The sequence below is a fragment of the Ixodes scapularis genome, unplaced genomic scaffold, assembly GCF_016920785.2.
Source record: "Ixodes scapularis isolate PalLabHiFi unplaced genomic scaffold, ASM1692078v2 PGA_scaffold7__128_contigs__length_106722199, whole genome shotgun sequence".
Lineage (NCBI taxonomy): Eukaryota > Metazoa > Arthropoda > Arachnida > Ixodida > Ixodidae > Ixodes > Ixodes scapularis.
In genome coordinates, this window is record NW_024609882.1 from 40782784 (window position 1) to 40810715 (window position 27932).

General features: G+C 43.4%; 1 pseudogene; it reads right to left on the reverse strand.

The window, feature by feature from the left end:
• Positions 1-1959: 1959 nt before the first annotated feature.
• On the reverse strand, positions 1960-13111 carry LOC115330884 (annotated as a pseudogene).
• Between the last annotated feature and the right edge of the window lie 14821 nt (positions 13112-27932).

Here is a 27932-nt window from a genome sequence, read left to right on the forward strand (position 1 = left end):
TCCTAACACCCTTTTAAGTGTAAATAATAGTAAAATACTTATTATACGAGAAGTGAGGGCGGGAGGGGGTGGCGACTTTCGGTAACTGAAGCAGATGCCAAACAACGTCGTCTGAACCCATCGTGAACACCTGTTAGCGACGTGCGGGAACAAAATCATCGCTATGGTCGCACTTCGCGATTGTCCTAACGCTGACTGTGACGTCTTCATCCGGATTATGTTTTTCTTTATCGACGGTAATCATCGCAATATCAAAATGTCAACAGTCACAATGTTGATTTAGCAATGCAATGACTCCAAGCTTCCACTGTTTTTTTTTTGTTTTTTTTTTAAAGTAAAATGGGAGCAATGCCTATTTTATTCCAGGGCCACTGCCACGTTTGATTATGCTGACGCCATGACACAGTAGAGCGCTGCGCTCTTTGCAAGACTCCGTTTTCTTAGAAACCTTCGCACATATTGTTGTGCAAAAACGTCAGAAAAGCAGAATCGCGAAGCTCCAAGAACAACACTGATTCTAAGAGTGTCGTGAAAAGCAAAAATGTATATTTAGGCACAGTCCATTTCGTCGTAACAGCCTGCGTTTGAGATTATCATTTCCCACTTTTATCGCGTGGGGCTAGGATTTCCGTCACTGGCATGCACCATCGAACCTGCAGTTCGCAACTGACAATAAGTAGTCAAAGATCATAACTCGTGAAGTCACACGACGAGCAAAAATGGTGGCCGTGACGTCACTAACGGAAATTATTCACTCTTTCTCGGGTGAGTTAAAACGTGGTGGCACCAGTGTGCGAGTAAAGCCCAACCACTTCCGGTTTTTAACTAGACGGCGGGTTACATAATGCTTGCAAAGTCAAATATGCACGCCATATTCTAAAAATGGTCACGAATAGCCCTATCAGACTTAATTCACACTTATGGTGAAAGAATCACGAGTAAAAAATTAGGAAGTGTACGTGAACCGGAAGTGCGCCGGGGCTACCCGGTAGGTAGTGCAACCGAGTGTTACCAAACAAAAAAAGCGCGAATAAGTGGACGCTTTTATGTTGTGATGGGTCGAGCCAATGAAGCTTTAGACAAACTGTTTAGTATCAAATAAACGAGAAAAATGAAAGCCGTTTACAAATCCCTGTAACGCCGAATTGGAGCGCAGCTCTTGAGGAGGAGTAGGGAAGCGTACTGAGGGGGGTGACGTCACCTGCGGGTAGTCACGTGACCTCGGGGGGGGGGGGGGGGGTCACGTGACCTCGGAGGTGTCACGTGACCTCAGGGGGGTCACGTAATCTCGGGGGGGGGGGGGGGGTCACGTGACCTCGGGGGGGGGGGGGGGGTGTCACGTGACCCCCCCCCCCCGGTTACGCCGACGTCGACGGCGACGCCGACGCCGACGCCGACGCCGCTCAGGCTGGAAACGGGCCCCTAAGAGCTGCGCTCTAAAAAACGGCCGCCATGTCGATTACCCGACAGTTCCAAAACCTGATACGCGCGCGACCAGATGTCTTCTACGACATCATAACAAGCCCCCCATTTTGTTAAATAAAACAAAAAAACAAGTTTGGATGAACTTTTCAGTCTCTATAAAGTACTGGCTGAACCACAACGCGCCCACTACTTGTAGTTAGTTGATGGTGCCGTTGATAGTGTTCGGAGACCTTGCGTACTTGGAAATTCTATCACGCGATTGGTCTAAGGGCTGAACAGCTCCTTCTACTGCTATAGGGCAATAGCTTTCGACAGCCGTTTTAATTTCTGCTGTTTCATGAGCTTCCTTGATGTTTCGGTTGCGTCTGTAAGAACGTCCGTCCTGTCCTTGCGCAGTGTATGATCTCTCAACCAGGCTTTAGCTCAAGAGTACACCTCTGTTCCTCTCTCCTCTTCTCTTGAACTAGACTTCCTGTTGTGGCTGTAGTGGCAAAAGTCATTAATCACCTGCTGAAGCTAAACCCTCATCTCCAGCTAGGCTTCGAGCTCTTCCTCATGCTTGGTCTTCAACACCTGCAGATCGGCTGACAGGGCCTCGGTTGCTTCCTTCAGGTGCTCCTCGATATGCTTCAGCTGCTTCTTCTCCTGGTTACACTTGCTCTTCTTGGCTCGAGACTGCTCCACCAGAGACTCATACCGCCGGGAGAGTTCCTCTCTATCAAATCGGTTTGCTGGTGCCTCCGAAGCTCTCGCTGTACCCCCGGTGCCCTCGGAGATGCGTTCGATCGAGGCTCCCACCTTTTGGTTTGGCGCCTGCACCAGACGTTCTTCAGCCTTGCGATGCTTGGCCTTGAGGAGGCGAAAGCGCTCCTGCAACTGCTGATTTGCTTGCCGCAGCTCTTGCAGCTCTTGCAGGGTCTTTTGTCCCGCTGCGCCCTGCTGCTCTTCGATGACTGCGAGAGCTCGTCTGGCTGTTCCCCATCTTCTGTGAGCTGTGCGGACCTGTCCTCCAGATGGCGTTTCTCTTGTGCTGCCACGTGAACTTCTTCCTACAGGTCGCTGTGTCTGTATACAATGCGGCTATACTTTTCCTGCAGCTGGGAGTAGTGTGTCTTCAGCGCTGATAGTGCTGCCTCACTCTTGGCCGCTTCGTCCAGCGCCCTGTGGTGCTCATTCCCCAGCTCCTTGGTGGCCTTGACGTGCTGCTCGCGCCGAGTCTTCAGCTCCTACTCCAGGGAATGTCGTGCCTGTTTTAGGTTCTCTGCCAGCTGTTAAAACTATTCGTTGTCGCTGACAAGCATCTCGGCTTGCTCCTTCTGGCTGGAGAGCTCTGAACGCAAAACGTCTGCTTCAATTTCTACCTTTTCTTTGCGTTCCGGGAGGCTGCTGACACTCTCGTCCAATCTGGTGCACTCTGCTTTTGCCTTTTCTGCTATTTTGAAGGTCTGCTGCAGATGCTAAACGACAGTTTTGATACGGTCATTTCGTGACGAAGTTTCGACTTCCTCCTGGAAGGCACGACACTTTTGATGTCGTGCCTTCCAAGATGAGAAGCCTCATTCTTTTTTTTTTTTTAATAATTCGGTTAAGGTCTTTGTTAACTTTCTGCAGAGTGCTCAGCTGCTCTCCAAGTCTACTGTTCTTCTCCCTGAAGAGCTGTAGCTTCATCATTATTTTCTCCAACTTAAACTTTGTAGCAGAGAGTTCTTTTTGAAAGCCCTTGGAGCTGTCACCTGAATCAGAAGAATCTGTTTCAGAGCGCAGCTCTTAGGGGCCCGTTTCCGGCTTGAGTGGTGTCGCCGTTGGCGTCGCCGTCGGCGTAACGGCGAGGTCACGTGACCCCCCAAGGCCACGTGACCCCTCGAGGTGACGTGATCTTCCAGATCGCGTGACCCCCAGATAATGTGACCCCCAGATCACGTGACCCCCAGGTCACGTGACGCCTCCCCCTAGGGTCACGTGACTCCCCCATGGTCACGTGACCCCTCCCTCCAGGGTACGTGACCCCCTCCCCCGAGGTCACGTGACCACCCAGGTCACGTGACCACCCCGCCCTTCCCAAGATTACATGACCCCCTCCCCCCGAGGTCAGGTGACCCCCCCCCCCCTCCCCGTACGATATTGAGGAATGAGGGGAGGAGGAGGAGAAGGAGAATGAGGAGGGCTCTACCTTCCCCTCAATACCCTTCCCTCCTCCTCCTTCCCTCAGCACCCTTCTCTACTTTTCCTCAAGAGATGCGCTCTAATTCGGCGTTACAGGGAGTTAGTTGTAAACGGCTTTGACTTTTTTAGCATTGTCGTTTCTTTTAACTGAGAGACTTGAATGAGAATTTTTTTTTCTCCTACATGCTCTTGTACTTATTTCTTCTCGGTAATGGAGCTTTCGTCTCTTTCCGTTTGCAACGAATTGTGACATTTGACAACATTCTCTTTATTTCTCAAAGTCTCCTTCACCTCTTTGTATCTCTGCTGCCAGAGGCGACTTTTATCAGACAAACATCTTTTTTTTTCCACTAGCATCTTCACAAGATGATTTCCACTGCCAACTTTCCTGAGTGAGGAAATCGTTCCTAACTTTCAAAGATGTGACCAGTTCCTTAAGCACTGCTAGCAGCCAGTTCAAGGCTTCCAGCTGACTTACCTCAAGAGACACTGCAGCTTATGACGACTGGTTGGTGTGATCGACGATTCTCCGGACGAATGCCCCGAGATCTTGTAACGGCCGCTGGTGCCGGTCCTCTAAGGACTTTTGGTGCTCAGCGTTTCTCAGGAGAAACAACCCAAAAATTATTTATTCAAAACTGCGAGAAGAATGACCGGCACAAAATATTAGAAATTCGGTTATAGCTTTATCTTACGTGCAAAATTCGAAATGCGCGAGGGCCTTCTCTCATGTCGTAACTGCTTTCATTTGTTTGACGTGAAGTAGTGCGGCAAAAACACGGTGTTGCTGAGAAGTACCATTTTGAAAGAATGCTTGTAAAAAAGAAAGATAAATATTTTGTTTTTCAAATTCAAATTTCTTAAATTTTGTGTTCTAAAACCATGTTAGGGTGAGTATGTGTCTAGTATTTCAAGTAAGGTTTTGGGCATGAAATAATTAAGCTCACATTGAGTGTAGACGTGTGTATAGTAGGCTGGGAAATTCACCTATACCTTTGTTACCGGTGTTACCAACGTAGTATGTGGGTTTTACCTTACCTAAGCGTCTGCACTATCTTATAATCGCCGCTAGCTCATTAAAAAACACAGAGCGTTGAATATTATGATCACGCCTCTAGATTCATGATTCTTTTTTTGCGTGTGTCTTTTTATCAGGTGATGACGCAACGTCATTAGCTGTGAGAGGTAATACGATGTCCGGTACTCCTCACACCAAGCGTTTTTTTTTTTATTGGGAGTACTGAGTGGTTATATTTGACTCGATTGATTGATGAGGAAGCTCTCAACACTTGTTTTTTTTTAGAATAGACAAACTCCTCAAAAGTAGCCAACATCTTAGAAACTGAGCCTTGCCAGTGATTATAACTTATTTTTTTATAAATTTGGTATATTCGCTTATGGCAACTTTTTTTTTTTTTTTTTAAAGCAGCCTTGTGGTAACACGTAGCCGGCGCCAAACAAAAAGGAGAAGAAAGAAGCTGTAGAAGTTTCATTCGGATTTTTGATACGATCATAAAATATTTGCTGAGAGAAATTAGCAACTTGAAGCTCCTGAGCAGGAAAGACCCCACATTCCGATAAAGATCGAAAACAAGCGCGGAAACGTTGGAAATTGCTCTTATATAGGTATGCCTTAACAGCCTTGTCTACTCAAATACTCAAAAGGAAAAAAGAAACACAATATGGTTCGTTCGGATTTTTTCTTTAAAACCCTCTTCAATTGTGTTTAAAAGGTGTTACCGGGAGAAAAACAAAACAAACTAGGGAGGTTTTTTCACCGCAAAAATAAACAAAGTTTCGCTGATCGTCCAGTTTCGGCCGACAATGTAGCGCTAGCGGCCCGGACCAAGCGCCAAATATGCAAAGCTTGCCGTTATTTGGTTCAAAAAATTTAATCAAATTTTGAAACCTTTCAACGGTAATTTGACGTCTTACGAAGCCCACGAACACAAGTTGAATGGCCTCAAATACGAGGAACGGGCTCCATTTTCCCGTTGCAATTGTGAAATAAATCACTCAGGTATTATGAATAAAATGACTGTTACCTCTAAATTTTTGAAATCCGGCTCGGGCCGCTTGTGCCACATTGGGATGGAGACTGAGCTTTGGGTGATGCGTTGTTTATTTCTGCGACAAAATAAAACCTATCTGTGTTTTTTGTTTTTTGTTTTATAATTCTAAGGAGATAAGCTTTTTATTGATCAATTTTTTCACAAACACCTGTTGTTTTATTTATTTTGTGAACGAAAACGGAATACAAATTTATATTACCACACAACAAACGCCCACTTTAATATCTTAATAAAAATGTCCGGCGCACTCGGTGCTTTCAAAGGCATCCGTCGGAGCATCTGCCAGTTCCAAATGTTGCCGCAGGTTATACATTATTTTTTGTATTTATCGTATTAACTTTATACTCAGTAATATCCATCTCCTCCCTCATGGCGTCGCTCAAGCACGTTCATACGTTCACGTGTGAAAACGACTGCACACACTGGCCTATTTGTTTGTCGAGTTCCTTCCACATGTTCGCTGTTCACTTCTTTTTTCCCAGTTCGACGGTGCCCAGGGCGATGTACGGATACGCAGGGTGCCTCGCAGGAGAGCGCACTCCGTACGCGCACGGGTGGGCCGTTTGTTCCGCATGAATACGGCGCCTCCTTCTTCTCCCGCTTCAATTCCATCGCTCCAGCCGAGTTCCTTTTCTTCCCGAGCGCAGACTGCAGTCGTTTCCCGGCAATATGATTTGCAGAAAACCGAATTGGGTTTTCCACCATCAACGCTTTTTCCCTCTTCCTCCCCCTTCTTCTCGCATCCTCCTCGTCTACTCGCATTGTGTTTGTCGTCTTCGCTTCAAATTTGCCTACCCCACTCCTCTTTTGCTCGTATTTTCTTTTCTTGTATATCCTAGTCTTTGCTATTGTTGTTGGTATTGCTGTTGGAGGTGTGTTGGCGTTCGCGTGTTTGTGACACCTATCTTCTTGGAAAAAAAAACAGTTACGTACGACAAAAAACAAACAAAAAGAAAACAGCTTGTTCCTGCAGTGAGATATATTCCATACGGCCACGTTACAAAAAACTAGGAAAATCGGAGTATGAGGGGGGGGGGGGGGGGGTAGGGGACTTTAGGACAACAAACAAATAAAAGCGCGATGAGACTCTTTGCTCAGATGCAATTGCGATGAAACGGGCCGAGGACGACGGAAAGTCAATTTATTTCTGACGAAATCGAGAAGAAAGGGGGTTCTAAAACGCAAACGCGCGCTCTTCTCGCTCTTCTCGAAACTTTTGTATGTAGTATCTTTGATGCCTTTTTATATTTTGTTTACTCAAAACAAATTTTGTGTTCACGCTTGACATCCATAGCGTCTTTTTCCTTTTTTTTTTTGTCTACCTAAACGAATGTTAGGAAGTTGAAAATATAGTTTGTTTTGTTCTAGCTTTTGATTTGTCGTTTGTTACGTTGCTTTCTTTCAAGGCTCTTGCTGCTGTTGTCGTTCAAATTCAGATCAACATTCAAATTCACCATGGAATTTTTTTTTAAATGATGAACATACGTCATGGTTACTAGATGAACTCACTTACGGGACTGCCGATAGATGCTGCTCCCACGAGCAGTACGCCCCTCCTCCCCCCAAGGTCTACCTACCGTCGTTCGACGCTCCGCCATTTCTTCAACAGCTCCTAGGATAACTGCAGCGTACAGGGGGGTCCCGAGAAAGAAGAGCAGTGTTTTTCGCCCAGGGTAAATAAACTGGGCAACGCCGAACGCTCAAACTTCGTGAGAATGTGACGCTAGCGGTATGGATAGAACTTGAAAGCTTGAGAACATGATTTTACCCGGTAAATCAACGTCCAATTAAGTGTAATATTGTCAAAAGAAGAACTGACAATGTAGACGCTTCTGGAATTTTATTTGTGCGAAAAGAGTAATATTGTTCCTATCTTTAAGGCGGAAGATATTTGAAATGTTGGCAACTCGGTATCCTTGATATGTTCTTTCGCAAATTTTTTTTAAATATATGTGTATAAACGTGTGCGTGTGTGTGTTTTTTTTAACTTTAAACAACGCATTAGCGCTCATCAGCATTAGGTTATGAAGAGACGTTCAGTTGATACCGATCCTTGTACCTTTCTTGATTGTTTGGTACCTTATGTTTGTAATCGTGGTCCAGAGGATGCTATTTATTTCATTCTTCTGAAAGAATTCGGTAAGGTGAATTATTCCTTGCTATTTCTTAGGTTTTCACGGATCGGGTTTTTGCCTCTTCTCCTAAGGAGGTTTGAAAGCTACTTAATCGATAGTCGCTGTGTTTTGTGTAATTTAAATACCTTATCTGATCCTTTTTTCCGTTGTCAAGAGTACCTCAGGGCTCTAATGTGGGACCATTACTGTTTTTAGCTTTTATCAATGATACAGCAACTTGTGCGATGGTGTTGATATTCACTGATGACATCAAACTTTTACGCTTATCAGATCGATTAATGGATGCGAATTTATACAAAGCTATTTCTCACGTGTTCCTACATGATACTTGAAAAAAAAATTGATTATTAATGCTGATAAAATAAAGGTATTGTCATTTAGCGAAAAACGCAAAATTGTGCATTATTCGTATTATCTTGTTGGTAAGTGTATTGCAGGAATTTCAATGTTTCGTGATCTCGGAGTGAGTTTGATAGTTCAGTTTCGTTTAGTTGTCATGTCACCCATATGGTCGGTTCTGTACTTCGAACGCTAGGAATGTTTAATCGGTTAACTAGAAATTGTGCGAGTGTTGCTTGTTACGTCGTTTATTTTGCTCTTTTATCAGATTAAGTCTAGAACTTAAGTCTGTTGTGTGTAATCCAGTTAGTGCCGATGATGCAGCGAATATTTAACATGTTCAGCGGTGCCTTTCCCATATAGTTTGTGACATATATATTGGTCGAAGGATCTTTATAGTTATATAAACTTATTCTTGCTAAATTCGTCTCCAAGGTCTATCTTCCAGAAGGCTGTATCGCGATATATTATTTTCGCACAAAACACTTCACAGCGACATTGGCTCTCAAATTTTTGGCAGTGTGAATTTAAACGGACCCGCCCGTTCAAAAAGAACTGCTATTAATTTTTAACCTTATGATCAATAGATTGCATCAATCATTTTACGAATGCAATCATTTGGGAATAGCTTTAGTTATGGGGGACCTATTCATTTGTGACAACTCTGAGGTTCAAAATTAGGCTGCACGATATAATTTTCATCTTTAGTTGTGCATTTACACTTATCTCATGTAAGATAAATGTGTGTAGTATATTCGTCGCTTATATCCAAGCATGCTTTACATATGTATTAGTTCTTATTGGGCTACATTACATATACCTATACTGAATGCTTATGGGTACACAATAAAGACATTATTATTATGATTACATCAGTAAGCAACAGTTGTCAGCGAGAAAAAGTATTTTGCTTTTTGTTTCGTGCTAAAATGTCTTTTTTTAGTTGTTTTTATTGAAAGAAGTGCTACATGCACTCACAGTGTCTTCTTATGTTTGTTTTGACAATAGTAGGGTTAGGTGGACGTCGGTTCATAGATAAATTTTGTTTTTCCCTATCATATATTTATTTAGGTAACGTCATGTTTTTAAACTTTCGTGTTTTATACATACCGCTAGCGTAACAATCTGACGGAGTGTCTGCCCTGTTGGATGCATAGCTTCTTTACCCGGGCCGAAAAACACGGTTCTCTTTTCTCGGCAACTCCCTCTACTCTAAGCTACACAAGTTTTGAAGCACAACCCCTGGATGGCGGGGAACCGCACTCAATGGAGTACACGATTTTGAAACGCAGTCTCTGGATTGCGCTTCAACGACGCTTGACGAACTTGAGAAAGACATGGGAAAGAACACCCCTCCGAGTTAGTTCCACAACTGAGTTGATCTATAACATTTAGTGTATGCGGTCACCATCCAGTCGGCAAGATACACTCTACACTTTGTACACTCCGTACTTCTTATTCTATACCTCATTCGCTATTCTTCATGGTACACGCTCCAGATTTTGTACTTTATGTAGAACGCTTTTTTTCAACAATTTTTTTAAACAATTTTTTTTTAATGTAAATAGTTTCTCAAACTATTGGAACAAAACTCAAAATGCCAACGACAAATGGAAAATGAACATACATATATAGATAAAACATAGAAGTTGTTTTCAACTTTCGTTATTTTGGAGATTTCTGCGTTGTGATACCTATTGAAGGTCACACAAAGTGCGTTGAAAATCAAACTGAGGGCTGCTGCCTAACTTACGAAAAAAAACATTTGTTAAACAAGAAGTTTTCTTCTTAAATGTTGTGCATGAACAATGAAATATCTGTTCCTAGTTTTGTTTTTATCCGTTTTAAAACATCAAATGTCGTTCTTTTGTACGTTCTTCTTTACAGTTTTAATTTGTGACTTCGTCGGTTTTTTTTTTCTGCCTTGCCGTATCCAAAGAACGTGCCAATATTCGTGCTTATAATTATAAGTTTGGTGCCATGAAAACATAATAATTATGCAATTCAAAAACTAGTTTCTATGCGGCAGCTTAAAATAGGCCTACATTGTTAATTACCAGAATCTGAGGGCGCAAGTGAACTGGTCTATACCAAACATATCAAACATCAACTGGCTGTCCTAAGGTTTAGCAATATCTTTTTTTACATAATACTCTGCTTTAAGAGGGTCTTACAATGTGATTTATTGATATCTATCAAGATTGTTTGCTGAGTTGCGTCACTACTTCCATACTCAAAATTTCTCACTAGCTTCACAAACGCTACAAGTATGTCGGCAGACATTTTCTCGCGTACTCACATAAGAATAACAGCAACGCACTCTGCTGTTTTCAGGTCGGTCACAGATTTGCTGCCCAACCGCATAATTATTTTTATCGCTGGCAATCTCAGTGGTTCATGCGATGTCAACGCGGTAGTCCACTGATTGAAGCTTGCTTGTGTTCCTCAAGCTAGTTCTGCTCCTCTTATCTCGCCGCTTTATCGCCTCAGAATTCTTTGAAAATGGGATCTTGTATATATTATGGTCTGGCCACACCACCCCGACAAGCTCCGCGTTGTCCCTGCAGACAAAGCAAAATCAGCCGGTGTAATATTTAAGAGTGTACCTCCCTCTCATCAACATGCTATTTTAAATATATTTACTACCGCTCTTGGTTAATTCAATTCAAATTAATGTATATATTTTCGTCCATAAGTTGTGATTCTTTTTTGTTGCTGTTTTTAAGCAATGACTTAGCCCTTTATCTCAGAAGCTGCGCGTTTGCTCGAGTTACCATATTTTGCTCCTTTAGGGTGTTGTATGCCCATTTGATCAACGGGCCGCACAATTTCTTTCGTGATACAAAAATAAAAAAGCGCTGATTACATACGCGACCGAACTCTAATTATAAACCGACAGCCAGTGTAAAAAAAGTTGGACGGGGACGAAGCTGTCCCCTCCTTTTGTATTTGAGCGTACTTGAATCGTCCGAAACAATTAAAAAGTGTAGGTTTTCGGCAACCCCGAACGGAATCCAATGTAATTTGCAAAAGGGAGGGGAGCAGAACGGCATTATTAGACAACCATAGACAAAGACAAAAAAAAATAAAGCCTCATAGGCGAGAGGTTACAAAGTCGAAATAGGCAAGTCTGAATACGCGAGGCTTAACGATCACACTAACGGGCAAACGTTTTCCTGGCGTCGCCATAGAAATTGGCCCAAGTTTCGCGAGAGCGGCGCAGCTCAGCGCAGCGGTTCCAATGTACAAAATGAGATAAGACATGGCAGCAACGATCCTCCTAACGACCTTGCAATTACCGGCCGGGTCTTCCCCAGAGACTGCATCTTATTAGCGCAGCAGCGCCAAGATTCTCTTTCCCTGGCTTTAGTGTTGTTGCAGCGACCCCTACATGCCACAGGAGGCGTTAGCCGCTGAGGCTGGCTTAACGTAAGCCGTCTTTTGCTTCTGCTTCGCAGGAATGTGGGACACATATACATTTCGGGAGATCGATGAATTTGTTCCCAGAAGCGACGTTTGATTTTATTTGTGAGAAGACTGGTATGTTTTTTAGACGAAGTATGCATGCATTAGGTGTCATTGCTAGCGTGAATACCGCATTGCCGCTCTTCTGGAGTTTACTAAAGCGATGTATTCGTTGCTGGCAAACCTTAGAGTTTAATTCGTTGCTCAAAAGGACGACTTGCTGCAACATAAGTAGTTTTTAAGACAGCTGTTCAATTTTGAGAGAAATACAGGAAAACCCTGCATTGGCTCGTTCGCATTAACGGTGTCGTACTATTCACACACCAAACCAATAGGATGTATTCACTTTCCCACATAGCACTTCTAAGAGAAAATTCTTGCTATCTACGGAGGAAGCTTTGCCAGTGAGGACGATAAAATCACGTTTAGACCTGAAACAAATGTATGCGCTGTCACAGTCGTCGTATGGTTAACACGTGAAACGTCTTACTTAGTGTCAAAACCCAGATTGTTATTATAGGTCTCACACGTGCTTTGCGGGAGAGTAGACACACTAGATTTATGTCCTGGGTCCATTAATATTCATCACTGCGAGTTATACGTCATAGCCCGTCAAATGTTATGTAACATCCACTGGCATTTTGGTTCAACTTTCTTTCCAAAGTTTGTGGCAACTTAGTCGAGATGTTTTAGTGTTTTACACCCCCTCATGCTCCGTTTGCGCAACTTCAGCGCAACTTCAGCGTGAACTCACTTTCGTATTGAACACTTTTAAAACATAACCCAAACAGTATGAAAATGAACGTTCTCTTTTCCGATTCAACGTGCTTCACCTGCGGACTTGACTCTGAACCACAAAAATGACATGAACGACCTTTCTATTTCCCCCACCCCTTCCGAACTTGACCTTGATATTTCCTCTACTTTTCGCTAGGTCTGCCGACAGTATCTCTTCCTCCACTGGCTTCTTTCAGGCCCCCCCCCCCCCCCCCCCCCCCTACCCGACTGCCGGTAACTCTTCGTCGAGGAAAACGGGATATTGTTACCATCCCGGCGAACATCTAATTACCCTCCCTGGAATTAATTGTACCCTTCCATATACATTCCTCCAAGCAACCCCCCCCCCCCCCCCCCCCACCTACACCCAAACAAAAAAGAACGCACAGATTTAGCAAAGATTACAGCATCCACGGATGTCAAGCTCGCCTGCCACCGCGTGCGCTCCCCCACGAAAGTCTTGCCTTGGCTTGGATCTGTTGCGGATTCCTTTCTTTGTTCCCCTTCCTCCTCCGCTTTATACTGGCTCCGACCACCACTTCGGCCGGTGTCCGGCTTCCTGCGCGGCTGTAATCAGTCCGGCAGTCTGGCTGACCGCGATTGTGGCCTGCGGTGGACTCCGTTCGCATCGGGCATGGCGTCCGCGTCATTTGTCTTCCGCGGGAAACTTGGAATCTGGTTCGTCGACTCACCTGCCGAGGCCGCGGGTTCGTTGTTTGTCGCGGCGTAAGGCATTATAATGTACCCGGTGTAATTTAGTGCAGCGCTTATTGTAGGGCGCAGAGAATGTTTGACCGGCGCTACTGCCAGCGTTACGTAAATTCGTTGACTGAGGCCTCTAGGTATTTTCGCTGTTGTATGCAGAGAGTAATCGTTTCAAACTCTATTCACTGGCATTTCAGGAAACACAGGGCGTGAACATTTCTAGGTGTGAGCTCCCTTTCCCTCGGAGCACGAAGAGAGCCAATCCAGGTGAAGAATCAAAGAATTTCAGGTCATTAAAGTGGGATAAAAGTAGACAACAACTATTAACAAGACGTGGTAAGCAAAGAGACAGTGAGCACGACGTATAACTTGCTCATTGTACTAATGGCGATTTTATTTTATTCACATCGAAATATTTATCGTCATTAGTCTGTGTTCATTTTGAGGTTCGCCCTAGTTGGATGTTTCGGTGTTCTGCGCGAAACTGAAAATATAGAAAAAAAACATTTTTAAGGTATTTTCGTTTTTTTTTTCTTGAAACTGTATGTAATTTACTGCTGTCTCGCTATTCATTACGCGCAACCGACATCGCCATCAAGATTTTTATACTTTCGTTAAAGTTAGACGCGATACAGTATGAGGTACAGCTCACAATGTCGCGCAGAAAATGCTGAACAATGCTGTAATAGGTTACACTTTTTTATTTCTGTGTATTGTCAGCACTAGAGTCACAGGATGTTGCTAGAGTATCAAATTTGATAGCGTCCGCTGTTTCTGTTTAATTTTAGCTTTGATCAGCCATTTTCGCGCCGAAACATTAAGGGTGAATGGGGTTTCAGGGCTGCCAACCCCCGCCTCCCAAGCGGATGCGCCGCGAATAGCCACCGATATGTTAGGACGCGGCCAGGTCGGGACGCTCTACATGAAATCACCGGTGAGACATGAACAAACAATATTAATTGTGCCGCAAAAGTTTGTAAACTAAAACTTTATGAAAACGTCACGCTCCTTTCACTCTGTACTAATTTCGAAGAAAAGTTCCTACAAAAAAAAAATGTTTCCGTTTGTTCTTACGCAAAAAAAAAAAAAAAAATGCTTCCTAAATACTCATAATGACCAAAGTAAATAAAAGAAAGATTGAGCTGCCATCTCGGCGCCTCGAGTCTGGGAGTGTAGGTACTCTGGGAACCTTCAGTGACTTTAGTCAGCACCAGACTATAGTAATCCACAGCTTAATGAAAGCAGGGTGTGGCATGACCCCAGCATTTTATTATCGGTCCACAGTCGGTGTGCCTTAGCCTATGAGAGCGCTGGAGTACGAATAATAGGGTAAAAAGCATGAGCATTATAGACCACGCCCTGCTTTTCTTAAGCTGTCAGTGATTATATATTTCCTTCGATCTTAAGTCCTGACGCAGCCGACGCTACGAGCTGATGGGATCAATCAGACATCGTCAAAAGCGCACCATCATGGTGTTCGTCGTGTTTATGTACATGTCCAATTATTGCCAGACCAATCCTGTGCAAGGAAGGCCTAATGAAATGCGCATCATCATGGTGTTCGCCATTTTCATGCACTTGTTCAGTTATTGCTTGAAGAATCCTGTACAAGAAAGGTCTAATGACCTGCGCATCATCATGGTGTTCATGATATTTATGTACGTGTTTTATTATCACTTGACCAATCATGAACAGGGAAGGCCTAATGACCCGTGCACCATCATGATGTTCGTCATGTTTATGTACGTGTTCTTTTATCGCTGAACCAATCACATAAATGGATACCTAGTGACCTGCGCATCATCATGGTGTTCGTCATGTGTATGTACATATTATATTATCGCTGAACCAATCATGTACAGTAAGGGCCTAATGACCTTCATGGTTTTCGCCATGTTTATGTACGTGTTCTATTATCGGTGGACCAATCATGCACACGAAAGGCCTAGTGCAGGGGTGGCCAGGCTGACCCGGCCTAAGAGATGCAAACAACACCACGAAACTTCCACGAGCCGCGGGCGGGGAGGGGGTGCAAACTTTTGTTTAGCAGAATAAACGAAACTTAAACTACTTTCAATCTATTCGAGTCAAGAGAAGTTTAATGGTACGAGAAGTAGCAGTGGGGGAACAAGACGACCAAACTGCAACCTGACTGACGATTTAAGACGCGTTCCACTTATCGTTCTGGGGAAGTGCTTGCGCGTTCGACGCTGCTTTGATGGTCCAATGGACTCGCAGCGTCGACTGCGTCTGGACTTACACTAGAACTAATTATAGTATCTACACTGTCTTTAAATTGGGGAGGATTGAAACCGAAGAACACGTGCGCAGTCCGCTACATGAACGAAGTGAACTGATTTGGACATGGTAAGGGGGGGGGGGGGGGGGGCGCACATCAAGCTGTCCGTATTATAAATGTAATCTCTGCGCGGCGGAGAAAACGATCATAGGCGGAGACTACGGGGGACCGAGACCCCTCCACCCCAAGCATAGGCGTCATCTGCGGGGGCACTGGGGATTCTCCCAAGTTTCCGGAAAGGGGGGAAGGGGGGGAAGGGGGGGGGGGGGTTGGAGTGCGGGTTGCATATCTCCCGTCTGAAAAGCTCGGCGTCGCTCGGATATCGAGCGCGTCTCTCCACGGCCACGTTGTGTTTTTGTTTTTCATTCCTGCAAGCGTCGCCCGAGCAATCGTTGGGACACAGGCCTTCCTGCTCGCATGAAACGTTCTCAACGTGCTTTCTCAAGAAAACGCGAAAGTTCGAAGACGAAGGGCGAAGGACACGGAAAACGAAGGTAGAAGAGGAGAAAGCAGACGGATTGCCGAAAGAAGAGGAGGGTGTAGTTTTTATTTATCTGTTTTTCGCTTCCTAGAAAAAAAAGAGACGCAACGATGGTTCTTCCTATCCTCAAGCTCTTTCTTCATTCCTTGGTGACCTAATCTTCTTTCTCCCTAAAGCTCTCTCATTCTCTCTTTCTCTTCTCGAGGGCTTGATCAGTTCCCCGTTGAAGTTGAGCGCCTCATGCCCTCCGACAGAAAAATAATCAACTTGCCGTCTCGCGCCTGGCTTCCGGCGTAGATTGTTGACACGGAGTCAACTGCTGCGTGCACGCAGGTCGCACCGTATTTTGACGGGCCTTTGTGGAGGGTGGAGGTCACGTTCACTACTTCGGGCGGCGGGGGTGCCCTGCCATCGTTTAGCTCTGATTGATGCTGCCTGGATGAAGAACTCCTCGGTCTTAAAAACATGAAGAACTTTCCTTTGCAAGTGTTGAGGATTGCGCCCATCGTCAACTGGTTGTCCGGATCCACGGAGAATTATTGACATTGTCTACCTACTGTTGTAGCTTTAAGTAAGAACAATGTCTCTTTAACAATAACTATTTCACCTTATTGTGGCCCTTGATTTAGGATACGTTGCGAGGTAAGGAAGTGTCTTGTTGTAACGATATCCGTGCGCCGCCTAGGCTTATTTAAACTTTATTCAATTTCTGTTCAACTTAGACTTTGTATGAGTCCACGCTGTACGTGGCGATTATTGCGGCATCAAAGCAGGGCCACGCTTAGGAATCTTTTTGCAGTACTGGTCACTGATTAAGACTTTTTCTACGTAAATCATCAATGCTTGTCTTATCCTGTTGTTTTCTCATTTTTACGGTGTCTAAAAAGTAGCAATGGAGAAACACCTCGCGAGGAAGCAAAATTTCTCCAAACGAAGACGATGCGAGGCCGAGCTGGTCCTCATCGGACGCGAGGTCCCCACCTTGTAAAGCCATCACTTGCGAAGCGTCGTCCATTGATAATATCGTGAGCACTTCAAGCATGTCTGCTGCCGATGTAATTACTGCATCCGCACAACTGCAAACGATTAGCAATGCCTTGGTTATTCGCCATCAAGGAGTGCAGGGACGACGTTACAAGCCAACGTGGAAGCTCACATAGAAATGGTTTTATTATAATGCCTCTGTGAACAAAGTGTTCTTTGAGACCTGTCGCGCTGCTTAGGAGATGCCTGTACCCCTCTCAAACACATCAAGGGATAAGAACCCTTATCTTAGCTTTGCGCAAAATGGCTTTTTCAACCGGAAGAAAGGATTGCAGAGATTGGGTAGCGGACATTTCATCAAACGCCGTTTCATCGAACGCCGTTTCATCGAACGCCGTTTCATCGAATGAATGGACATTTCATCGAACGCCATTTCATGGAACGTCGTTCCATCGAATCGCTAAGGGCCGTTTCATCGAATTTCTCTGTATCGAGTTTTGGGGCATAACAGTGCTTTATAGATGTTTTACCTTACGTTTCTTAAGACTAAGGTAGTCACTTGTGAAACTGTCTTTAGGGTGGAGCCAGATTACTAGAAATAAAAACCATTGGTATAAAAACAAATGGGTATGCGACTTACTGAAAAGTTTTACTCATGTACCTGTCAGAAAACATGACACTGGAGGTAAAGGACCGACACTTAAAACACTTTTGAATGTCTGTGTCGTTTTTCTTACCGGCTGTCCGGGGGTTTCGGTAATGTTCCATTCACACCAGCTCATTTGCACACTTACGCTTAGTTGAAGGTTTATTCACGAAAAGCATTTAACTGCCAGGGCAGCACGCTTATAATAAAACGATACTCTGCCAGGAGAGCACACGAAATAAAATATAATGATACTCTGAATATCAGGTTTATGCTCAGACTGAACGTTTCTGCTTTTTTTTTTTTTTAGTTTTCAAACTCTACAGAGTCAAAAGCTGCACAAAGTGTCAGCCAACATGGTTTCGGGCTACACCTGGACTGGAACCACCTCCCCTTCACAGTCAACTTTATTACCGACCCTTTTGCCTATCAAACATCTTCAGGACGCTTTCTTAGGAAGGCCAACCCCCACCAGACAATAGTGAAGCCCTGGGTGTACTCTGTCACCCAAGAAGACAGAACCCTTTCGGATCCTTACATAACCCAAGGTTACAGGTACACGCTGTCAAACAATAAAACACTACCCGCTTCCCAGAAAGCACATCGCGCTTTCTGTTTTTTTTTTTTTGTCTCATTTTTAATTGTTTCATGCGACATGGAGAGGGGTCATTGTTTCATGGGGGCTTTCTTCTCGAAGCAGGACATGTTCACAATGGAACTTATCTCGCCACTGAATACTGTGAATTAAAAAAAGGGAGAATTAGATGACGTTGTGTATAAAAATCAAAATAAATTGCAAAAATATTGCAGGCTCTAACAGCGTTCGATGAAAAGGCGTTCGAAGAAACGGCTTTCAATGAAACGGCGTTCGATGAAACGGTGTTCGATGAAACGGCTTCGATGAAACGGCGTTCGATGAAACGGCGTTCGATGAAACGGCGTTCGACGAAATGTCCGGACCCAGCAGAGATTTCAGAGCCACGAAACCTCCAGTTTTCATATTGCAGCCTTAGCCTTTAAATCATCTGTGGATAAGGATGTAAATCTTGCTTCTTGTCGATTTAAAGGATAGCTAAAGGAAATCAAGGACGCTAAAAAGGCACTTCTAGCCATAGTGTTTTCGTTGACTAATTGGCATGTCACGGCCTTGCGGTACATGGCCATGAGGGTGCAGAAAGCAACGTAAAGCAGCTCCTGGAGCTACACACAAATGACATACCACAGCTGCAATCTTGGCTTTATCGATTTGGGTACAAATGGAATTCAGAATTTTTTAACGAACTGTTAAAAATGATGGCCACGGTGTTCCGTGCTCATTGATAAACGAAGTTCACGAAGCATGGAACTTTGCCGTGATAATGGATGAGACGAAGGATATGTCGGTCAAAGTGCAGGTATCGATTTGCTGTAGAATCGATAAAGATAGCTTCGAGTTACACGAGTTATTCTGTGGTTTTTATAAAGCAGCAGGCAAGAAACCAACCATCCTCTTCATCATTTTCAAGGACACACTCTGCAGTTCCGGCTTGCCGATTGATATGTGTAGGGGGCGATGTTACCATGGTTCCGCAAACATGAGGGGCCAGCACAATGGGCTCCAAACGCTCATGGACAGCTAAGAACTCTGAGGGCTGTACAGGCACTGTATGTCGCATGCCCTTAATCTTGTGTTACAGTACTTGGGAAACAACGTGAATTTATGTAGCGACTTGTTGAGCATAATACCCGATCTCATTAGCTTTGTAACATCTCCCCAAAGCAAGTCGATTTGTTTCAGGCGCTCCAACAGAAAAACGAAGATATAAATTTGATAAAAATGTGTCCTACATGGTACGCTCTCAGGGCTGATTCTCTCTGGTCAGTCCGTAATTATAGAAAGCTGATTGTATTTTTCAACCACCTAGCATCTGACGAGTGTAATGACGCTGGGGTAAAGGCAAGCGGGTTCCTTGAAGTATTGCTGAAATTCTGTACTTTTCACGCCGAAACTGCTCTTCCCAATCTTTTCGCGGTTGGCAACTGTAAATACCTCACTGCAAAAGCCAACGCTGAAATTTGACCGAACAAAGAAAATATAACAGCCGCTAGGGAGTGTTTAAACGAGCTAATGATAGTATTGTCCTTGTTTCCGAATGAGGCATGTGCAGGGGCAACTGAGCTTGACGCTGACGAACCATCTGCTCCAACGCAAAGAGAAAGAAAGACTCCGCGCCGATATGATAAATAATCCGCAGGCCGTGTACACCCGTCCTTTGAGAACATGTATTGACAGTTTGTTCAATGAGGCAATTGACGCGGCACACTCCTCGCTAGACAAAAAGTATCCGCCTTCGACGTGGCAGCACATGGCTCACATTGAGCGCTTTGTAACAGGTTAAGAAGACAGCAGATACCTCTGTGAGTTTTACGGAACAGATCTTGAGCCTGGACACAGTGAGCTGCACCGTAATATGCTCATTGATATTGCGAAGCAACTGAATACATCAGTCACCAGATTTTGAGTTGTTGTCGTGGTATTCTCGGGCGCTAACGGCGAAGAGTTAAAGGCCCTCTTCCCAGAAATTGCTAGCTGGTTAAAATTGCATTGACAATTCCTGTCACATCATGCACGACAAAAAGGTAATCTTCTGTCTCCGTCGAGTAAAAACGTATTTTAGGTCAGCCTATAGCACAGGTACGTTTACATCAAGGTACACTTCTGCATAGCCACAAATATCTCACCCGCAGAATAGACCTTAATGGCATTGCAGTTGGCTTTATTAAGCGATCAACTGTACGACGATACACATCTTCTCATTGAGGGCTGAGCTTTGTGCGAAATCGCAATGTTCGTTTTTTTTTAAATTTTGTTTATATAAAATTGGCGCTTGCGCGCTTCTCTTTTAATTCCGTTTAGTTACTCCGTAAGTCACCTGTTTATCTCTTAATGTTGCCTTTCATGAAAGAGTTGTGGCCTGCACTTGTTTGTCTCCAGCGGAGTTTGATTTTTGTTTTTGTATTACTGTTCAAATTGTGCGTATTAACACATTTCCCCTTGATTGGGATGATAAGATCAAATTGTGTTTAATTAATTGAGGCATGGTTCCGTCATGTTAATTCGTCAAGTGATTATCTGCACGAAAGTGACCAGCAGTAGTGTTTTGTTTGCCTTTCATCTTCTGAATACGGCATTTGGAGCTATGACGAAAGTAATCCCTGGAGAAGGGGAACAAGAGGGACAAAGGACAAACATAAATCTCCAATTTTTCGGTCGCTCACCAGTCACCTAGCTGTTTTTGGAGATTTATGTTTGTCCTTTGTCCCTCTTGTTCCCCTTCTCCAGGGATTACTTTCGTCATTCTTGTCCAGCTCGCTTGCACCTTTGCATTTAATTGCACTATAATTATAATTTGGAGCTACTTTGCTGTATTTAATAGAAAATACATAGTTTCTGAACCAAAAATATTTGATGTGAATCAACAGCAATGATGACGTGTTTGTCTCTTTTCATGTGACGAAAAAAAATGTAACTGACGATGCCTACCTGTATGTGAAACTGTTAGGAAGCAGCGTCTACGCATGGGATGGGACAGGGAGAGGAGGAAGTACAACTGGAGGTGAGAAAGAGAAATTGGAGGAGGGCAGTGTGGAGACAGAAGGTGGCAGCAAATTCCTCTCAACCGCTCTCCGCAAAATTGAGAACTCTCCGCCTATGAAAGCGACATCAAAATAGAATATAGACAAAATGTAATGAGAAAAAAAAATAATACACGAGCGTAAATGTTCCCTTACTTTGCGCAAGGAGAATGCCTGTAACTAATCAACAGCACAATTTGTAAACGAACTAAAGACTAGTATAAGAGGGTTTCTTTCCTCGTATACAGTATTTAATAACGAGTTCAGAACAAGCTGTGTGTAACGAATCTTTGCTTGAGAAGTATTCGGATTGACTACTAGCGCTTGCTCCTTTTTGACACCTTGGACCCAACAAAAACGGTTTAAACTAATTGATTTTGATTTGTACCCGTCTTTGGTTTATTGATTGGTATTGTTATGTTTCGGTATTTGTTTTAAACAAATTGTCAAAAGTTTAAGGAATGTGTACAACAGAGTACTGCTTGAGTCGAACCTTGATTATTATCACAAAGTGCGATGCAGTTATCCGGAACATGCGATTGTCGATCTTAATTTTTTTTACGATTATAATGCAATTAAATGCAAAGGTGCAAGCGATCTGGACAATAATGATGAAAATAATCCCTGGAGAATGGGAACAAAAGGGACAAAGAACAAACACAAGCCCGTCTTGTTCCCCTTCTCCGGGATTATTTTCGTCATCCTTAGTTTTTTGTCTCGTACGTTAGACGTACGTAAAGTCTAAACCTTTAATGGAATGTTCCAGTCTACAACACGTTGTACGTCAAAGGAACGCTATAATACGGGGGCCTCGAGAAAAGACAACCGTGTTTCTCGGACCGGGTAAATAAACTACTAATCGGAGAAAGGTCAAGCAATGATTGTAATAGAACGCGAAAGTTTGAGAACGTGACGTTACATGGATCGAGTGATAATTGCGAAAAACTATATTTAACAGCTATGAGCCGAAGTCTACCTGGGCCTAATATTGTGAAAACAACAAACTGCATTAGGGGTGCCTGTAGCATATATTTCAGAGAGAGTAACTTGTCAGCTAGAAAGAAAACTATATCCTTTTCCTTGCTTACAAGTGGTTTTTACTGATATAAACCCCAGAAACGCTTACAATGGCAGTTCATGTTTTGACGATATTAGGTTTAGATGTACATAAACTCATAAGCAAATTTCGACTTTCTCAATGATCTATGTATCCAGGTAACATCATGTCCTCAAAACTTTGCGTTTTATCCGAACCGCTAGCGTCACCTTCTCACGAAGTTTGAGCATTCTGCGATGAATAGTTTATTTTCCAGGGCCAAATAACTGTGTTCTTTTTTTTCTCGGGAACCCCCTGTAGTCTTTTAGATCGTATTTCCAAGCCGCAAACTCAATCAACGCGTTTTGAGTATTCGAGAAAACCGAAAATTACATGCATGGCGCAGCCTCTTTTTTTTTCTCTATTAAAATGCGACTTAACAGTGCTCCGCTTTTCTAAGGTTGCATATATAAAAACAGGGCATGCCGCAATGTTTGGTTGCGTTTTTCGTAAGCGAAAGGATCGCGAATGATTGTAATATTTATTTTCTGAGGTGCTTACAGTGCATAGAGCGACTATTTTATATAAAAAAAATTACAAACTTTACTTTAGTGCCCCTTAAAATTTAGGCATTAACGCTACGTTTTGTGACTATGCAGAAAAGCGCAGAACCTTTTATTGTACTAGCTGTACCACGCTGTATATGTAACGGAACGGTCAGCCCCGATACGAAAATAGAAACCACATTTTATATCAGGTATGAGCTACAATAATCATGACTGTCAAGTTACATTCATTGACCAGTTCTAACTGAAACATTCATGCCCTTGAAGTGTTGTAAATCAGAGAGGTACCCCCCCCCCCCCCCCCCCCTAAAACCGAAGTAACAGAAAATAGTACTTCGCTACAAGTGGTGTTGTTTGATGCGCACTTCAGCGACCTATGCAACTAAAGCTTCTTAAGACCGATATGTAGCATACTATACATTTCCATTCCGGCAAGTCGAGAGCGCAAAGTAATATTGCTTTTACGTTCTATTTCTATTTTTGCTCAACACGTGCGCCCATATAATGAATATGGTGTTTTGTACAGTCTGTAAGATACTTATTCGGAAAGTATTACTCATTTGCAATTGCGCACTGAGGGATTGGACAGCTCGCAGTATGACACAGGTCAAATGCATACATACTCTAAATTTGTTACTCGCTCCGAAGCAGCTTGAGGCCTCATTTGTGTAATTTATGTGTAAAATGAACGCCCTCTTGCGAAAGGTCTTAGCATAATGTGCTAAGATTCTAGAGCGTTTTTTTTTTTTTAAATTTGCGCTGGTATATTTTTTTTTGTTCGGTATATAAAATTATAATTTTTGTTTCATTTAATGATGATAAATTTTGTTTAACGTTGTCATGAAATATTCATTGCTTTTAGCTCAATGCCAAAACAGAACTCGCTTAATTTCTTTTTTACTCTGCGAGTTATGCATTGTTAAACCGAGCTTCAGTAATGGCAAGGTAACTAAATGTAAGACAAAATATTTTTACGAAGATCTAAGAAACTCATAAGTTATAATAACACGACAAACTTCATTGAAATCTCTATCCCGCCAACTGAACTAAAAAGTTGAAGACGCGGCCTCATACCGATGCCAATGATGATAACCCAGTCAAACAGAATTATGTAGATGTACCGCTCAGCTCAGCATGTATGGGCGGGAACTGAAAGCGTTGTCTCGCTACAACAGTTTCTCGAGTGGGGACCAAGAGCCTTTCAAAGTGCAGCTTTCCTTTTCACTTTCACCCTCGGCCTTCGCCTTCTTTCTCCTTGGCATTGTGGGCGCATTGTTGTCAGGACTCCTTTGTGCCGCCTCCAGAAAACGACATCCGAGAGGCCGTGACGAGAGCATCATCGAAGAAGCATGAGGATGCTCGCGGCACTCTATCGTCTGTCAGTGGGAACGGATGATGGCCTCTTCAGTGGCGTTGATAGAAGCCTGTGCCCTTTCATAAGATGCTCGTTGATAGTTTGTGACTGCTTGCTGTCAGCTACACCGCTTCTAATGTTAACGCAGCTGGTGCATTGTTACGATCTCTTGATAAGGGATCTAACAGCATTGGTAAATACTTTTACAGCAATATCCTTTATGAAGACTCCCCCCCCCCCTCAAAATATTTTCCGTGTCACGTGCCGTCATACTGTTGCGTGACATCATGGTCTCACGCAATACACTGACGTCCGGTGACATTTTGCTTTCTTGTGGTGTGACGTCCTTATGTCGTGTGGGTTTGCACCTAAACACTAGGCTTATTCGATTTACCTGCACTGGCCTGCACCGGTGCAGAAAAGTGTAAGAGTGCGGGGCAACATACTTCCGGTTCGGTTTTTAGAGAGGCCGCATTCGTACATTAATTACGGCTGTGTGCACCAAGTGCAGCTGGTGCAGGAGGTGCAGATAGATCAAATGAGCCCAGTGTATACAAATGATTTATAGGACATTCTATAGAAGTTATTTGAAGAAAATTCAATAGAAGGTATGTTTATAAAAAATCTGAAACAAATTATATAAAAAAATTATAACTATAAAAATTACATAAAGGTTATCAATAAAAAATCGATAGAAAAGATTTATACAAAAGTTTATATAAATTATTTATAAAATAAAAATTTTATATGAACACTATATAAATAATAACGTGACGACATTATAGCACGTGATGTAATTATGTCACGCGAATAGAAGTGTTGTAAAGTGACATAATCTTTCAAAAGAAAAAAAAAAGAACTAGTTCTAAGACTGATGAACAGCATACAACGCTTGAAAGGTCTCACCGAGTTTTATTCACCACTGCTCCGTCCCCTGAAGACCTAAGGGCAGTATTGTTTTGATTTTAGATAATATTATGATTTTGGATGAGTATTTCACTCCTTGAAAAGACATTGCCTATATGGTCCCTCCACATAAGGCGCAAGACAAATAAGGACAGCTTAGGGTTCCATAGGGTTTCGGAGCTATCGCGGTGACTCTGGTAAAGATTCCCACAGGGATCCTCATGTAATATTTCGATGATTAGAAATAAGGACATATATTGTCCGTGAGAACCAGAGCAAATATTAGAAATTAAACCTGATAGTATACATGGTTCTGCGAAGGAGTGATTAAAATGTCTGGACTGTCATTCTGGATATCTGCAGTGGGCCTATGTTTCGGTAAAACACAGTGACAATACAAGAGAACACTCAAGGCAGCTGGTAGCGTGCGACAATTAAAGAGAACGTGCCGCTGCGCCTTGGCAGTGCGTTGGCTGAGCCACGAAAGACAGCGTCCGCGTTAAGCTGTATAGTGAACCACAGCCCACCCGGGCCTGTTCTACAGCGTGTAAACTAACGGTTTTAAGGCGAGTCAGACGACCCGCAAAATCGATTTCTCGACATATCACATTGCGATTGATTACACAGTGCAAGCAGGGGTAGAAATTTACAGCGAAAAAAAAACAAAAAAACCTTGCCCTGCAAAAAAAAAAAAAAAAATTTGTTTGGGCAATTTCCGCCGCCACTTCGCAGACGATGCACGCGTCGTGAGAAGGGCGGCCGACAGATGGCGTATGCCGCGCCGAAGGAGCGCTGGTCGATTCGTATTCTGATAGCGGACGCATAGAGTTATTATAATGTACGCTAGAGGTTCATATGGCACTAGCGTGCTTTATAAAACTGAACCATGCAGCAGCCAGTCGGAAATTGACTTCCCGTATTGCATTTTGATGGGGAAAATTGGGCGCATTGTCACCTTGCGCTTGATTATAAAAGCAAACATCACGAATAACTTGTAGGTAATAAGTAGGTTGGAACACTCCTCTGTCACGCAGACAAAATAATTGGTCAGTCACAACGTTTTTATTTCAAACTCATGGCATTAAAAAAAGTACTAAAACGGTTTCCTACATGCATTTATATGCACTGTCATACACTGATAGCACAAACACGGCGTTGGTGCATTCCAGCATAGGTTATATACGTTTTAAACGAACGGAAGACACCCGGAAAACCAAGAGAGACGGCCATACCTACGCGGTAACACTGGATCAGTAACTCCTTATGCATGCAGGCGATCGAAATAAATTGAAGGCAACGTAATATAGTTCGATTTACAGTGAATAAGTACCTTTTTACTCTTTGTGCTCATGGATATGTGCGATGTTTGTTCCGCGTTCAAAACATCACCTGCACGCTCGGATATACGGAGACGCCGAAGAACAATAAGGGCCTGATAAAAGCTGCCTGACAAAGGAAATAATAATATGGCACAACTTTGAAAGCCCCCATACTTTACTCTTTACATTTTGAATGTTTCTAAACGCTCGTAAAGATGCACGACGGGGTCATTTTCATCCAATGACAGGACGGGCATATTAGCAATATATATGCGCAACTGGAATGCTGGTGATATTTGAGCGCACTCTATATTCCTTTCGATTGTAATTTTGCTTAAACTATTTGCTCGTTTTTACACACCTGCTATGGAACCGAGGTTCGGGCCTTAAATATAGTAAAGTTGCACATCGTTCACAGGTAAAACAAATTACTGTAAAAAAAAAAAAAAGAAATTACACTTCTGCGATGATAATAAAGGTACATGCTATTCGGTACAATCAAAATAATGAGTGTGATTCATCTCATTTTCAGTCGAAGAGACAAAATGGACACTCTTTTTCCCACAGGAATGAACCGGAGCACTGCGAAAGTAGACTGGTTGCCGTCTGCTTCAATTTCTGTCATGGAAGCCGCATAGACACCAGCGCCAGTTGAACATCTAGCGTACAATATAATAACTCTATGAGAGGACGTTCCCGCAATAGAACCCGAATTGACCGGCGCTCCCTCGACGTGGCGTACGCCATCTGCTGGCAGCACTTCGCCCTACGCGTACATCATCTGCAAAGTGGCGGCGTAGATTGCCCACAGCAGTTTTTTGTTTTCTTTTTGTTTAAAACGAGGTAAGTTCATTCCTTGATTTCTTCACCGTAAACTTCCACCACCTGCTTGCAACCCGCGATATTTGCTCGGAGATCGTGTTATATCATATACTCTGCGGTTGGCATAAAGAACGACGCACCGCTTTGTTCTTCGTTTATCTACGCTGAAATACACCACTGCAAAGCGTGTGCATTTTCGACGGCACACAAATTCCTATGGGGGGGGGGGGGGGGGGGGGGGGAATTCACCAGTGCGTAGAGCAATAAAATATACATGAAAAGTATATTTCGTTCCTTTTATTACAAGATTTCTCTTCACTCGCTGGTGGATGAAGGAGAAGTACTGCGATTGAGAATATTGCAGCGGGTTTCGCAAGCTGACAGCAGGTATCTGTGTTCTCAATTTCCAGGTCTTGTGAGAAAAACGTTTCGCCTATTGTGGCCCCGAACGTACTTATATAGCGCTGTGCTCCGGTAAGCTGACATTGATTAGAAACTGAGGTTAGTTGCTACAGAGGATGTCTATGTCAATCAGGCAGTAATTTGCGCGAAATTCGTCTGCAAGGCGCCGCACCGTGTCGCCACTGTCTAGTCGCACGCTTCCAAAAACATGTGAGGTTTTTACATTCAGAACCCTCGCTAAGGTGGTTGGCAGCGAAAACTACCAGTGTGAGCTCAGAGGTGCTCTTTTTAATTAAGAGTTAATCCAGCCGATGTACTTTAGAAGCTAAAAAACAGCGATCGCTCGCTTTTGCCAAGGTTTAAGTGGTTCGCCGAAGGAGATGTAATGCCGTAGTTTTTGGTATACTTTTCATACTGCATA